A 16,927-nucleotide genomic window follows, 5' to 3' on the forward strand; every position below is an offset into this window, starting at 1 on the left:
TTTGCACTTTGGTTGATCAACAATAAAGATCTCTGTGCTGCTGAGCCTGATGTTTTATTCAATTTAGCCAAGTAAGAACTTGTAAATTTTTGGTGGGTTTCGGAACGATGATGAATTTCTACAACATCAATTTTGAAACTTTTGTTGCCAGTCACAAATGACCCTGATCCTCCCTCACTGATACAAACTTTACATTTTTGAGAGTTCGATTCTTCATAAAAAAAAAGAAAATCAACAGGGTCAGTTAACCACTTGTAGTCTTTTTTCCAAGAGTTCAAGTAACTTCTTTATCATTTTTTTTTATAAATTCTTCCTGCTTCAAGCTTTTCTTCTCTTGTTTTTTTCTGTTTCGCTTCAGGCTTTGAAACACCCGAAATGAAGTTCCACATTGCAAAATTTTATAAAAATAACCTTCGCGAAAATTGGTTAATAGTGGACGCTCGAATATTGATCATTAATTGCGCCTCGGTGACTATGATCGATAAATGCGCTAAAAACTGTAGAATGCCGTACTTGTAAGGTAAAATCAACTTTCGTTTTGTGAATTCGCCGATTTGAGAACGATTTTTTCCATTTTTTTGCATTTTTAGGGTTTAAGTTTATTTGCAGACCGTGAAAATTGGTTGACCGTCGGTCTACCCAACTTTTGATAGTTAGCGGACCTGCCGATTTTTTGGTTGCGTCGGTCTAACGGTCCACCGCTAAGGTCGAGGCCTGATACTCGACTGGTCTTTTTGTTGAAGTTCCTGTCAGACAATGTCTTTGAATCAACAACATACGAGTCCTATCGATGCTCTGCCTCTGTCCTTTTAATTGAGGTTACAACTCTATATGATCGCCCTGACTCCTGGATGCTCAGCACCTATATGTTATCATATGTAGCATTCAACTACCATATAGGTATATCCCCTATGCCTTGGTTATACTTCGCCAATAACGCTGAACCGTCTGGCTGGGACTCTACTACTATCTCAGTAGATTACCAAGCTCTGGATCTCTGTCTCACCTTCCCGATGCTCAGCCTATATATGCTATCGTCTAGAGCATTCAACTACCCTTAAGGTAAACTCCTATGCGCTGGCCCTATAGCTGGTTGAAATTCTGCAACTCTTCTTTAGTCTACGAACTTCAAACGTATTCTTTTTAATAATTTATCCGCCCTGACAGTGAAGCAATAACTTCCTTATCAAGGTACTGGGATAAATTATTAGTTGAATCCTCGATGTGTCTTCTTCGATCGCTGGATACCGAATGATCTCTCTGTCATCCATCTACCTATTTATACCTTAGCAGACGTGAGCTTTGATTGGTGCTATTTATAGAACGTGTTCTGATTGGTCCAAATTTATACATAGGGTTTTACAACGAGTACTTGCTCTAACAAATATCTGGTTCACTTTAACTATTGTATATGACATAATGTGTGATGCTGGGATCCAGTTATCAACATAATGAACCCAAATCAGCCACAAATGACCCAAATCCTATTATAAACAGCAATTCAACAATAATTATAGCAAAGATAGCATGGAAAGGCAGTCAAGCACTATCTGTGCTTAATGTGTTACGTTAGCAATACATCAAATATACAAATTATTCTGACAAGAGTATTGCAGATATTTATAAAAAATTACTAAACTGCCATGTTGAAAAGAAAATTTTTCATTGACCCATTTTCAAATGTTGTTTCGGATCCATGACACCCACAAAGGTGTCAGCGAATTTAGCCACTCTACAGCGTTTCTTTACGTTTAATGAAACACAATATAAGTAAATACTAAAAACAATTTAAATGATTTAAATATACCATCAGATTTAAACATTAAAACATAATTCCAAATAAACACACGGGCATTTAATACTGTTCAGTGCACAACTTTATCAAATAGAAGTGTGTTCACTTGTTACAATTTTTATTTTGTCTGTAAAGGCTTGTGCGGTACCTATATACCTTTCCGCACCAACACTTCTGCTTCTTTTCTCCTATGTGTCCAGCTATGTGATCGATATACCGTTGTTGGCTCCTAGTTTCCATTCCGCATTTGAGACAGGCATCCATACTCTGGCTTTCTGTGTACGCTTGCATATCTTTTCACATCGGAGTTTGTTGGGAATGCAGCCCCGTAAACAGAACACTTATGTTCTTTCTTTTCTCGATGAGCACTACACCTGTAATTTATGGAATTTCCAGTTGTAATAATTTTTGTGAAGAACCTGTTACTGGCCTAGATTTGCGCCCCCTTAGCTCTATTTGATAAACGACATTGTGTCTGAAATCATTAGTCCTCCACCTCTGATTCATGTGGGGAAGTTGGCAGTTACTTGCGGAGAACAGGTTTGTACTGGTACAGAATCCAGGAACACTGGTTAGGTTAACTGCCCGCCGTTGTATGACTGAAATATTGGTGAAAAACGGCGTTAAACCCAAAACAAACAAACAAAGATTTGAATTTCTTGATGGACCATTGCATCAACGAATCGCCAGGTATATAAAAAGTGATCAGTAGTCTCAAAAATGGTCATTTAGCTAGTGAAAGTTTGTCTAGCCCTTGTATTAAGATAAGTTATATTTAAACATAATTAGATATGTGTGACTTTAAATATAAAAATCTTAAAATTACCTATAATGCGTCATATTTGCTCTGCTGTAGAATCTTTTCCCACAGCACATGTATGGAGCCCTTTTCTCGTGCCTTCGCATGTGATCACTTAGGCCGGATCGGCTCTTGAACCTTTTCCCACATGTTTGGCAAAGATGCCCTTTTTTGCTGTAATAAAATGAGAAACTGTTGTAAACATAGGGTACGCAATATTATGTATTCAGTCAGAAGTTTTGGAAAGTGGAAAATGTGTACGTGAAAACCATCCAAACTTAGGGTGTACGTGAAAGCCGCCAAATGTAAGTGACGGCCATCATTTGAGAAAAACTCGTTATAGCCGCCGCGTAGCTTGACATTTTTTCTCGAAAATTGAAGGATATCATTTCGGGAGCAAACATTGTTCAATTTATTTACAAAGCACGCCTTTTTACGGTGATATTTATAATATACCAGCTGTACGTGGAGTCCATCATTCTTGTTTTGGGTACTTTTCGTCAAATTCAATGAATGTTCTCGGAAAGTAGAAGGATTTCAGCCTTAAAACAGGTATTAAAATAAATCGGAAGTAAAGCCGCATATGATAGGATACATGCCGACAAAAACAAAAATTATTCAGTACTAGATTACCTTGTTTTTATGGAAAAATCGGCTCTTCTAGACGCCATTTTGTCCGTGTCACCCGACTGTTTACATCACGTGATTCCCCGCCGTGTATCTGCTTTAAAAACGATAAAATGTTTCCGACTGAAACGTTTTCAAATAACTCTTTTAAAGATTGAACGTCATAATATGTACCGCGCTGTGTAGCAAAGTCCACTCAGTCGATTAGAGAAGTGGAGCCAGTTTTAACCCCAGGGGATATTTTTTTCTTGGTAAAAGAATACTACGCAATGCTACATACCAAATATCAAAGCTGTAGGTCATGTAGTTTTGTACAAGACGTTTTCCTGATACAAGTCTATATAGACCATGTGACCCCAAGGGCAGGGCCATATTTGACCTAGGGGGATAATTTGAACAATTTTGATAAGAGGACCACTAAATAATGCTACATACAAAATATCAAAGCCCTAGGCCCTGTGGTTTTAGACAAGAAAATTTTTTTCCATATGTAAGTCTATATAAACCATGTGACCTCCAGGGCGGGGCTATATTTAACCCTAGGGGATAATTTTTAAAAGAATTTGGTTGAGGATCTGTAGATGATGCTACACACCAAATTTCAAAGCCCTAGGCCCTGTGGTTTCGGATAAGGTTTTAAATAGTTTACCTTTCGGTTTCCATGCCAACCATGGAGAATTCCGAAAAACAAAATATTTTGTTTTGTTTTATTTTTTCATCAACTCCAAGGTCGTGTGGATTTTATTTCAATCCCCTGTTACTTTTGAGAAAAAAAAACTCGCAATCAAAGAATTTTTTTTAATGTGGCCTTACAAGTAAAAATCTCGTTATTACAAGTTAAGATCACGTAACACTCATGAAATGATTTGAATGAAAGCTTCTGTTTACAAATACTTTATTTTTAAACGTCTTTTCGTCTTCAGTGCGATAACTAATCAATTCATTTCTCGAACACACCTGTGTTTTCCAAATTTCTTATGTTGGATTACGTCAACGTCTGACGCAAATTAAGTTTCTAATTATAAGACAGTACGTATGTTTACTCATTCACATTCACGACTGTACAATTTTATTCAGCAGTAGTATTTTTGAGACTGTGATCCTTAAACTTTTTCCTTGTGCCCTTTCTCGATAGCATCGTGTTTTCTTTTACTCTACAACTGCGTTTTAGTAATGTATCTGTAGCATTCTACCTAAACTTCTCTACTTTTTCTGCACTTGACAGGAATGTAAGTCAAGATTTTCATAAAATTGGCATCAGTTATTAACCGCATCAAGACGATGTGTGGAACGCATAACCCATATCACTAGGCCGTAAGGTCAGGTAAAATAGCTATACGCTTCATTTCGTCTAAATTAATTGGAAGATTTGTTTTAATATAACAACATCTGTTGTTGTTTACCATATCAAGACGATGTGTATAGTCCGTGAACCATGTAACTTAAGTCTACGGTCAAGGTCACACTCGGGTCAGAGATCAAATAGCCTTATTACGTGTCCGCTTCGTATTTTCTAAACAGCTGAGAAAATTTTCGTTAAACTAGCATCAGTAACATTGGCCAATGAAATATTGCGTTATACTTCAAACCATTAAATTTTTGCTAATCCGCCCCTTTTTTTTTGTTCTGCATAAACAGAAGTTAGAAATAGGGGAGATGCCTTACTGTGACATTGAGAAGTGAAAACTGAATGTAGAATGTTCATTTATTTGGTATAAGCTATTTCATTTTGAGTTGGCTGTCAAACAAGTGCCACGGGGTTTTGCTTCTGCACTGCTTTCAAACCAAGAGGGTCATGATGACCCTGGATAGCTGACCTGAGTAATATGAGCTACATATTTCAAATGTCAAACTGATGCTAAAATATTAAGAAAGTAGGTCAGTAGTTCACATTCATTCGCACTGACTGACTGAGTCAGTTTTAAGATCGGTTTGGAAAACTGAACATATTTCAAGGCTGTCTCTTAAAAAACAAGAAAGTAAGTCAAGGTCACAGTTTGGTGAACCCTAATCACTTGGGGTCATCAGGTATTTATAATCAAACAGTCTAGGAAATATGATCAGATAATTTCTGAAGTATTTTTTCCTATATAACTCATATAACAAGTGACCCCCGGGGCGGGGCCTCTTTTCACCCCAGGGACATAATTTGAACAATATTGTTAAAGAACCACTAGGCAATGCTACATACAAAATATTAAAGGCCTAGGCCTTGAACTTTCAGAAAGTCGCAATATGACCTATAATTGTGTCGGTGCGACGTTAAACCCAACACAACAATTGAACTTTCAGACAAGAAGCTTTTTAAAAGGTTTTTCCTATATAAGTCTATGTAAAACTTGGGACCCCCGGGGTGAGGCCTCTTTTCACCTCGTGATAATTTCAAAAATCTCTTGGTAGAGGACCACAAAGCAATGCTACGTACCAAATATCAAAGGCCTATGTCTTGTGGTTTTAGACAAAAAGGTTTTCAAAGTTTTTTCCTATATAAGTCTATTTAATATTTTGGACCCCCTCGGTGGGGCCTCTTTTCATCTCAAGGGCATAATTTGAATAATCTTGGCAGAGGACCACTAGGCAACGCAACATATCAAATTTCAAAAACGTAGGCCTTGCAGTTTCAGTCAAGAAGATTTTTTAAAGTGTTTTCCTACATAAGTCTATGTAAAACTTGGGACCCCCGGATGGGGCCTCTTTTCATCCCAGTAATAATTTGAACAATCTAGGTAGAGGACCACAAGGCAATGCTACATAACAAATATCAAAGGCCTAGGTCTTAAGGTCTCAGACAAGGCGATTTTTTAAGTTTTTTCCTATATGTCTATGTAAAACTTGGGACCCCCGAGGCGGGGCCTCTTTTCAGCCCAGAGGCATGATTTGAACAATCTTCATAGAGGACCGTTAGATGGTGTCACGTGCCAAATATCAAAGCTCTATGTTATGCGGTTTTGGACATGGTAAACTATTGTGATCACGCTGTGTCCGCCGTCCGCCCGCTTAGCTCAGTAGGTAGAGCGTTGGTCTACAGATCGCGGGGTCGTGAGTTCGATCCTCGGGCGGGGCGTATGTTCTCCGTGAGTATTTGACAAACGGCATTGTGTCTGAAATCATTAGTCCTCCACCTCTGATTCATGTGGGGAAGTCGGCAGTTACTTGCGGACAACAGGTTTGTACTGGTACAGAATCCAGGAACACTGTTTAGGTTAACTGCCCGCCGTTACATGACTGAAATACTGTTAAAAAAAACGGCGTTAAACCCAAAACAAACAAACAAACAAATCAACAATTGTGTTTAAATGACATCTCCAAAATGTTGGCCCAACAATGATTAATAAGTATTGTAAATACAGCTGTTTGGCCAACGTTGAACCGACTTTAAATTTCAGTCAGATATCTCAGCATTGGCCCAATATTGATTTTCTGGGAGAGACTTGCACAGAGAAAACATCGTTGGCCCAACGTTGGTCCATTAGAAGTAAATTATAATAATTATATATTTTACAGGTCACTGTTTTATCACAAGCCCCTACAAATAAACACGTTGTGTAGAGGTAACATGCAGTATTTAAATTAAATACTCTGCACAAACTCTTAATCATAGTTTGGACTAAGCAAACTTTATACTTATCTGCAGCCGTAATGATATTTTGAACTATTTCAAATCTACTACCTGAAGAATCTAATTTGTGGAAAAAATATTAAAGAAAAACTGCTATAGCAAATATTTAATTTTGTACAATCATAAAATGTTTACAATAAACCTGTTGAATATTCCAGAACATGAACTCTCGTTAACCGAGTTATGTAAGAATTCCCAGAAAATGTGGTTAATTTTACTCTAGGCGAGATGTCTAGCTGCATAAACATGTGAAATAAAGGAAACTATTATTCATGCGATAGATCTAGATTTAACAAAAAGCCGGTCTACTAGCTATAAACTGTAAGTAGAAGTTTTTGAATATTTTTTGATAATGTTGCGGAATCTTATAGAGAATTTCTTTTTATAGCCTGTATGCATGTAGTATCGATGTGACTTGAACATATGTTGAATACTTTTATCTAAAACTGGCGGATGGAATTAGTGTTGAGTATTTAATTTTGTAAATAAAAACTCATATTCTCGTTAATTTTAACCTATTTGTTGCGGTTAAATACAAAAATAAATTTCATACATTTTACGCAAGTTTATTTGACGTAGATGGTTTTCGATTTTTTACAGGGTGCTGTTCAAGAGAGTAATAATGGAACGCCTAGCAGTGCACAGGAAAAAAGAAAAGATAGAAAGCTGCAACTTCAATGAGAAAAGAAAACAATCAGACAGACAGTAATTCATTTTAATAAAAAAAAAAGAAAATAGTTTGATTTATAAAAGGCTGGCATCAATATTTGACATGTTATAGCGATGAAATATTCGGTTATATTTCTTCAGGAAACTTGCAAACAAACTTAAATGTTAGATTTCTTTTTGTTAAATATTAAACAAAATCAAAATTATTTGAAAATAAAATGTGTACTAAATAATATGTTTTAGTTTATTTTTATTTTTTTCGGATTCGTAATCGTTGGGATAGCGTTGACATCCTTCTTTTGGCCAACAAAGAAATAGAATTGGCCCAACGGTGGACCAAACATGATAGACGAAAAAATGCTGTTGGCCCAATGGAGGGCCAACGATAAGTGTAGGCTACCGGTCGTTGGGCCAACGGTGTACCAACCGTTGAGCCAACGTTGCGCCAAATAGCAAAATAGCATTGGGCCAACGTTGCAATCTTCATTGGGCCAACGAAGAGTCTGCGGTTGGGCCAACGCCTGTCTGCTATGTGGGTTTCTACCGGAGTTGTTCAAATGGTTCCGCTTGGTTGCACATAAGGGCCAACAGAGCTATAAATTGAAAAATCTTCAAACGACATTTCCTAAACCATTGGTCCGATTTTGAAGTAATTTCACACAAATGATCCTTATAACACCCTCTACCAAGATTGTTCAAATTTTGCCGATCCGTCAAAAACATGGCCGCCAGGGGCGTGGTCACTTTTTCCTATAAGTATATAATGGTATATACTGGAAACTTTAAAAATCTTCTTGTGTGAAACTACTGGCCAGATTTTAAAATAAAATTAAAACACAAATGGTCCTTGTGTGACTTTCTACCAAGATTTTTCAAATTATTTCGATTCGTCAAAAAACATGGCCGCCAGGGGGACGTGGTCACTTTTCCCTACACATGTATGTATATGGTGGAAATTTAAAAATCTTGTGTGAAACTGCTGCCCTGATTTTAAACTAATTTATTGCAAATGGTCCTTGTGATACCCTCTACCAAAATTGTTCAAATTATTTTGATTCGTTAAAAATCATGGCTGCCAGAGGGCGTGGTTACTTTTCCCTATATGTATATAGTGGAAACTTTAAAAAATCTTCTTGTGTGAAACTGCTTGCCCTATTTTAAAATAATTTTATACAAATGGTCCTTGTGTGATCTTCTACCAAGATTATTCAAATTATTCCGACTCGTCAAAAACATGGCTGCCAGAAGGCGTGGTCACTTTTCTCTATATGTATATGGTGGCAGTTAAAAAACTCTTCTTTTGTGAAACTGCTGCCTTGATTTTAAAATAATTTTACACAAATGGTCCTTCTGTGACCCTCTGATTATTTTGATTTGTCAAAACACATGGCCACCAGAGAGCGTGGTTACTTTTCCCTATATGTATATAGTGGAATTTTTAAAAATTGTGTGACATGTATATAATATAGGCTAACATAGAATAAACCTAACTCTGTACTTGTACCATTACATTATACTAATCATTATACTAATGCACTTGAAGCCGTGTACAGGTAAGCGCTTTAGGGTCAATGACCCTCTTGTTTTAAGTTCCTCATTTCGGTTTCCATGGCAACCAGAGTTCTGTGTGGAATTTATTTCTTTGAACTATTATTAAAGAGGATCATCAAAGGACCTTCCCTGTAAAGTTTAATCAAAATTGGCCTGGTGGTTTAGGAGATGTTGTTTAAATGGAAGTGTGTACAGACGGACGCCGAACGGTGGGCGATCAGAATAGTTCATCCTGAGCACAGTGAGATAATAACGCAAATAAAACCTATTCATGTGGGCGGCGGTCTACAACTTTCAGTCATATTTTACGTAAGAATTAAATGCTTAACACATGCATGAAGGGAATTTTCAAGTTTATCAAAAATAATGTTCACTGTATAATTCATTTAATTGATGTGCAAAATGGTGACTTGATATTCATATATATCCAGTTTACTGTGGTTTTCTACATTAAATTATTTGCGTCTTTGAACTATCCCGGCAGATTTACTGGCGGCATTGTATCATGATTACAGAGCATTTCCACATCCAAAAATAGAAAATACAACTCGTAAATGTCTTGAAATACTGCCATTTTGAAGTAGAGATTAAAATAACTGCGACGTTGGTTGCGTTGATATAATCCAGTGGATGTGTCATGCCTGACTAGCTTAATAATTGTAGGTCTGGTTCTGATACATTGATTATCAGAACAGAACAGAACAGAACAGAACATACATTTTATTTTGACCTGTACATAGTACATCATCATATACATATATATAATATACAATTAAACATGGTATCACGTGTGAAAGTGTAAGTTAACATGTAGTTGAGAATGAATAATACAACCGACATCATAAAAGGTATCTTAACACTGGTTCTAATCAAGTGTAGCCTGTACCCAAATATATATGACAGGTTAACCGTATACATTTGAGAGTACAAGGCAAAGTATATTGCCCAAAGGTTATATCAATCATGAATAACAATATTGTTCAAAATGCAAATTGACAAATGAATTGAGAAAAGTGTATGTAACGAACCGTAGGCACCGCCATATGCCGAGGTGTCAAGCCGCCAGGAGAGGGTCACATTTAGACCATCCTCATGGCCGCACACCCTGTGGTGCCCAGTGAGCATCACATGAGTGCCCCCTACCCCACGGCGGTGTCCACCGTAGGTGTAGGTTCCCCATGGTTGACGATTCGGCAAAGGCTTTACCGTAACATCTGTGATATAATTGGAACTTCATATTATATTAGGCACAAAGCTACAATTAACCATTAGCATTAATAATAGTATTTCTTATTTCAATGGATTCTTTAATATATTTAGCTAAATTGTTTAAAACATTCCTTTTATTTGTAGTAATCAATTCAATAAATTTCATCATTGATGGTCTATTGTAGTAATATTTCTTAAGATATTTCTTTCTTATATCATTATAACACTGGCATATTAAGATGAAATGATATTCGTCTTCAATATCTAATGTTCTACAACATACACAGTATCTTTCGTTGCGTGGTATTCTGTTTTGGGCATATCTACCGGTTTGGATTCTAAGAGCGTGTGCGGATACTCTGATTCTTGTAATATTGAATCTAAGACTTTTAGGCATTACATCGAGATAATATTCATATGCTATCGTCTTTTTACAATGTTTATACAAATCTAAGACTAAACAATTTTCTACAGAACCGTGCCACACCTGTATATAATTATCTATAACTCTACGTTTAAACATTTATGGAAATAGTTTAGGGTCTATTCTATTCCAGTTAGTAAAATATTCTGTTAGACCATACATATCTAACATATTCTTAACATTTGTCACCCAATTATTCGGGCCTTTTTGACAATCAGACACATTTAACTCATAAATAGATTGCAGTATTATATTGTCTGTATTTATTAATTTACACCAATATTTGATTATTCTAACATATCTGTTTATATATAGGGGATATCGTCCCAACTCGCCATATATACTTGCATTACATGTACTGGTTCTAACATTTAAAATTCGTTTGCAAAATTTCATGTGAATACGTTCAATTTCCTTAGATTTCGTATAGCCCCATACCTCTGAAGAGTATGATAATATAGATCCTATAAATGAGTCAAACAACTGACATAATAACTTAGGCTTAAGATCGAAATCTTTACAATTATACGTTAGTACAATAAGAGCCTTTAAAGCCTTGCCAATCAAATGCTCTATATTTGATGCAAAATTACCAGTATAGTTAAAAACAGTACCAAGATAGTTAAAATTATCTACAACTTCAATAGGATTGCCATTATATAGCCATCTTTCTCGTTCAGACGTTCTACCTCTTTTCCTAAAGACAACGATTTTTGTTTTCAAAGTGTTTACTTCAAGGCCCCAGTAATTGCAATATGTATATAGTAAATCAAGGCTGTTTTGTAAATCCTCTGGCGATTTACCTAAAATCGCCATATCATCAGCAAAAAGCAACAAAATCAATACAATATCATCTATCAATAAACCAGAATTAAAATTATCTTGTAAATACAACTCTAAATCTTCAACGAAGAGAGAAAACAGGATCGGCGAAATTACCTCCCCTTATCCATTTTATAATTACGCTGATCATGAAAATCGATATAATATTTGGAGGATGGCGTTCATTTATATATTCTTCCAAACTGCTGTGTATTTATTAGATTCGTTTTGACTGTGTGAGTTTTCTGGATACTGAAGTATCAAGCAGACATATTTCGTAACGATATATAAACATTTTAGAGAAATATTTCTAAATTAAACACAAATTTCAGTCATCTGTTTACAGAATAAACACGCGATAAGTGATCCTGATAAGTTTATTATTTTTTTCGAAATTTAGATACATTTGTACTTTATAACATAGAATCCGTCGAATCTGTATCTGTATCCGCAGTTTTGGGAAGATCATGTAACACATAGCAAAAGTATCCAAGGGGTCATTCATTACTGGAAATCATATATTTTGTGTAAACAAAATCTCTTTCGAGACCAGTAACAATGTGCTTCTTGTCCTCAAAAGTGAAACAGCCTGTCAGATACAAGAATTACGAGGCTATTCTCTTAACTCGTATTTATAACTTCCGGTCTGGACTCATTGAGCTACTGACAACTTTTAGGGACCGCTAGAGCTAAAAGTAGAATGCCTTTAAGGTATTGGACCCCTAATAGTAATGTTTAAAAAATGGCATTTGCTTTGTATATTCTTAAAGTTGACCGTGTTTCGCACTGTGTTGCAATTTTAAACAACTTTTACCGTGCCTTTTTTATAAATTTTGTATTGTCCGTAAGTATTGACCTGGCACTCATGAATATTCCGTATATCTTCGTAAATTAATTTTCGGTTTCCGAACATAAATTATAACTATTACACATGTAATTCTAAATGGAAATAATGTCGCATGTGCAGGTAGCTGTGCGGACAAAGCGTTTAGCTGCCAATCTCAGGGTTGTGGGTTCGAGTCCTACTTCTGACAAGATTTTCTTTTCTTTTTTTTTCTAAATTTTAAATGCAAACTTACCACTTACCCGATTAATCATCATATTTAACCGTTATAGGAAAAGTGGAATAGAAAATGTTTAAAAAGTGTCTAAAATGAATTATTTGTCACCAGCGTTTGCAGAAAATAAATACTACAAGAGAAAAGTTAAAATTCATGAAATATGATACATAAAATAATGTTAGAATAAAACAGGTATCGATAACATAACATTACATTACATTTAAAAAAGGAAAGTCTAAGTTGATTTCGAACCCATAGTAACGTGCTTAAAAGTCAGACACTTTACGACTACGCCACCGTGTCTTCGATTAACTGCATATGTTACTTTAGTAATACAGATATTTTCAGGATACAAATGTTGCGTAAATTAACGAAAATATTGGCGACGATTAATGAGTGCCAGGTCAATACTTACGGACAATCTGATTTATCGTGTTTCCTCAAGCTCAAGTATAGACAAATTACAAAGTGATGGCCACTATCCAAAATGTTGCAGAGAATTCATTATACCATTAATTTTGATAAAAGAAACATCAAACTTTTGGTAAACAATTATAACACACAAAATAAAACTGTCAATATCATTGTTTCTAGGGTGCCTCAAGTAAACGGATTTAATGGGACAGAATTCTAATTCCAACATTGAAAACTTAAGGTCGAATCCTGCGGGTCTGTTTATTTTTGCTCACTTCATTCAAAAATAACCTTTGGGCAGAAGTAAAACCTACCTACATTTCTTCCGCAATATGTAATCTAAAGAGTGAAGGCAAAATAGAGAACTTTTACCGAATGTAACTCAGTATTTTTAAAGATATCTAACTCTACCCTTTCTGTTTCAGAGGTAAATTCACTTTGAACAGCAAGAAATCGCTTTTCAAAAGAAATGTTTCCACTTTTGTACAATAGACCAATAATAAGTCTTGAAAGAAGTAAAAACTTACTAGAATAAAAGGAGAATAAGGAAAAAAATTTGGTCCCAGTGTTGCTTGAACCTATATATACGCCCCCCTGAAAATTGCAGTCAAAGTAGGTTTATGGTAGGAATTGAATACTCTTCAAAAAGGAGGTACTCTATTACGGGTCTAATACCTTAAATCACTATATCCCATGACCACTTGATGGATCATCACCAGACTTAATCTTAAGCATCTTTATCCGGTTCTCTCCCAAAGTTGTATAAATGTAGGCGTTTTGAGATATTTCTTTATGAAAATGCTTTCATTACGTTGATGTTGACAAAAAAAAAACCCATTAAATTGATAGCAATATAATTCCTTTACATTTCTTAATGAAAACGCTTTCATTTGAATTTGTATTGAGAAACGAAATAACCAAAACCATTAATATGACTTATTTTAAGTAATTTTCCTAACAAATGTTTTAAGTTTAGAGCGATAAAGTTCCATTCAAAGACTTATGAAAACGGCATGTTCTAATCCCTAGTCTGGCCCGATGAGCACAATTTTCGACCAGGCCGATAGTTTTCAATGTTCAAATGTTTTAAAGAAACTGACATTTGCCAACTACATTGAATTTGGACCCGTTTTATTTTCTTTTTCAGTAAATCAAAAACGTCTTGTCATATTAAACATTTCATTTCATGGATCTAACATAGTTATACCAATATTGATCCCAGAGGGATTCACTGGCAGCAGATGGGTAAAATAATTGACATTATTTATAGAATTGATAGATGCAACTGTACCGTGTTTCTATGTTCATGTATTTACTACCTGTTTATTGATTTAAAAACTACAAGCTCTACAAACTATGAGGATATTCTAACATAAACTGATACATTAAGTAGGTTTGATTTGTTCAACCGCCTTGATAGCCTAGTGGTAGAGCGTCCGCTTCGAGTGCGGGAGGTCGTGGGTTCGATCCCCGGCCGCGTCATACCAAAGACGTGAAAAATGGTACAGTGGCTCCCTTGCTTGGCGCTCAGCATTAAAAGGGCAGAAACTGGCCTCTTCTCTCATACCCTCGTGGCGATGGATTCCATCAGGAATGAGGTGTCGAGAGTGATTAATATAAGTTGTAGAACTTCCTTCACAATCGACCTAAAATAAATTATGTATAAACTAAGTAGGTTTGATAAAACAGCTATCAGTTTTTCTTTATGTGAATAATGTGATTGTAGAAAAAGCAAAGATTTTGGTACTTTTTCCATATTATTTCACTTAATCATTGAAATTAGGTGAATGTTGGTACACATGAAATTAATGATTCCCCAGAGGCCAGAAATGCAGATATTTGCCTGTTTGACCTGCGGCGACTTTTAAATACAAATAAATTTGTTGCAGATTTATCCTGAAACGTTTTAAGTATGAGCAGGTTATATTGTAGTACATGTCGTTCGGGAAATTACATATGGATATTTGTATATGTTTTCGCAAACTCTGACCTGGACCAATAATTGGGCTCATCGGGCCAGGCCATATATTAGAACATGCCTGTGAAATCACGATTATTTAAATATAACTTCGGAAAAGGCAGAATCAAACTTATTAATATTGCAATATGACAGACATATTTCTAAGAACGCGACGTTATGAAAAATGACATTTTCGAGACGAAGAACTTGGATTTGACATGCGACAAATATATCTCTGAACTATAATAAAGATTCTATATTTATCAATCAATCTGCTGACAGACAGTTATTAATTTGTGCATGCGGAAAATTAATGACAAATTATTTTTGCTTTTTTCTACATATCAATTGCAACTCATTCCAAATGCAGCCGTAGTTATAGCTATAAATGTCAATTTTATTACCCTCACAACCCCGTCCTCGTAAAAAGAAACTTTGTTGCTAGCACCGTTGGCATGATGTAGAAAGTTATTCCCTTTTAATTGCTCGCAGTGCTTTCTTCTCTTTTGAAAGTAAACATTGTTAGGCAGAAAATAGAAACCCATTTACAAAATCAGCGATTTAGACAATCACGCTCCTTAAGATGTCGCGCACAATGTTGGTGTCAGGCAAAAAAAACTAGCTCTTTATCAACTAATAAGAGTACATGTACGTTTCATATATCAAAATGTTCAATCTGATTCAAGTAAAATCTATAGAAATGTACTGTGTACCTAGTATATTTCATTTTTGATTACTTTCCTCGAAAAACATTTCAAATGTGTAACAATATAACACTGAAGTATGGTTGAGATGGTTGAAATTTTCTATAGATAGGATACAAAGTGTGTTTTTTTTTTCATCATCAAAACATAAACATATCACGGTCAGTGTGAACAGGAGCAGACGATTTTTGAAGCAGTGTTACTGAATTACTTTGTAAAAAAGTTACCATTTTATATTTTAGCTCACCTGAACTGTTCAGGTTGAGCTATTAGTATAGGTGGATGGTTTGCCTTGGCCGTTTTAGGGGCCGCCAGAGCTAAAAAATAGAAAAACCATTAAAGAACTTCTTCTCATGAACTACTTGATGGATCTTCTATGAAGTTTCAACATTCTGGATCAAGTGGATCGGAAAGGTTTTCCATGTTCAGGCCTGTAGCATCATAATAAGGTTCTTTTGCAATTTTGTTCAAATGGGGGTACTTGGCCTCTTTTAGGGACCGCTAGAGTTAAAAAAAGAATAACCTTTAAAATACTTCTTCTTAGGAACTGCTCAATGGATCCTCATCAGATTTGGTCTTAGCATCGTTTTTACATACAATGTACGAGGGCAGTTGGCTCCTTTTAAGGGCCGCTAGAGCTAAAGTTAGAAATATCTCATTATGGTGGATGGGTCTTCATCAAAAAATGGTTTGTAGCATCAAAATAAGGTCTTCTCATAATTTTGTTCAAATAGATTGGTCTCATTTAGGGGCTACCGGAGCTAAAAATAGAAATGCCTTTTAATGACTTCTTCTCATGAACCACTTGATGGATCTTCATCAAACATGGTCGAGGTTCATAATAAGGTCCTTTCACAAACTAGTTCGATTGGGGCACTTGGCCCCTTTTAGGGGCTACTAGAGGTCAATTTCCCTTAGAGTTATTGCCCTTGTTTAATGAAAAATGCACAAAAATGTCCGTCCGCAGCCATTTCTCAGTAACTAGCAGGTAGAAATTACATCAAACTGGAAATAAACATGAGCCAACATACTGCAGTGATACGCGTCAAGTTGGTTTTTTTATTTGGTCGATTTCCCTTAGAGTTATTGCCCTTGATTTAATGAAAAATACATGTCTGCAGCCATTTCTCAGTAACAAGTTTGTAGAATTTTATGAAACTTGAAATAAATATGAACCAACATACTTTTTTTATTGGTCAATTTTCCATACAGTTATTGCACCTTTAGTTGTTTATAACAAACCAACCAATTGGAAGAATTTCATTAAACTTCT

The 16,927-nt window shown here is 35.6% G+C and overlaps 1 long non-coding RNA gene across 1 annotated transcript; it reads left to right on the forward strand.

Moving 5' to 3' along the window:
• The first annotated feature begins 6,796 nt into the window (after window positions 1–6,796).
• On the forward strand, window positions 6,797–7,744 carry LOC128555369 (uncharacterized). The gene is made up of 2 exons (XR_008370017.1): window positions 6,797–7,161; window positions 7,441–7,744. It is a non-coding gene; the product is annotated as an uncharacterized LOC128555369 (long non-coding RNA).
• The last annotated feature ends 9,183 nt before the right edge of the window (window positions 7,745–16,927 follow it).

The sequence above is a fragment of the Mercenaria mercenaria genome, chromosome 2 (assembly GCF_021730395.1).
Source record: "Mercenaria mercenaria strain notata chromosome 2, MADL_Memer_1, whole genome shotgun sequence".
NCBI lineage: Eukaryota > Metazoa > Mollusca > Bivalvia > Venerida > Veneridae > Mercenaria > Mercenaria mercenaria.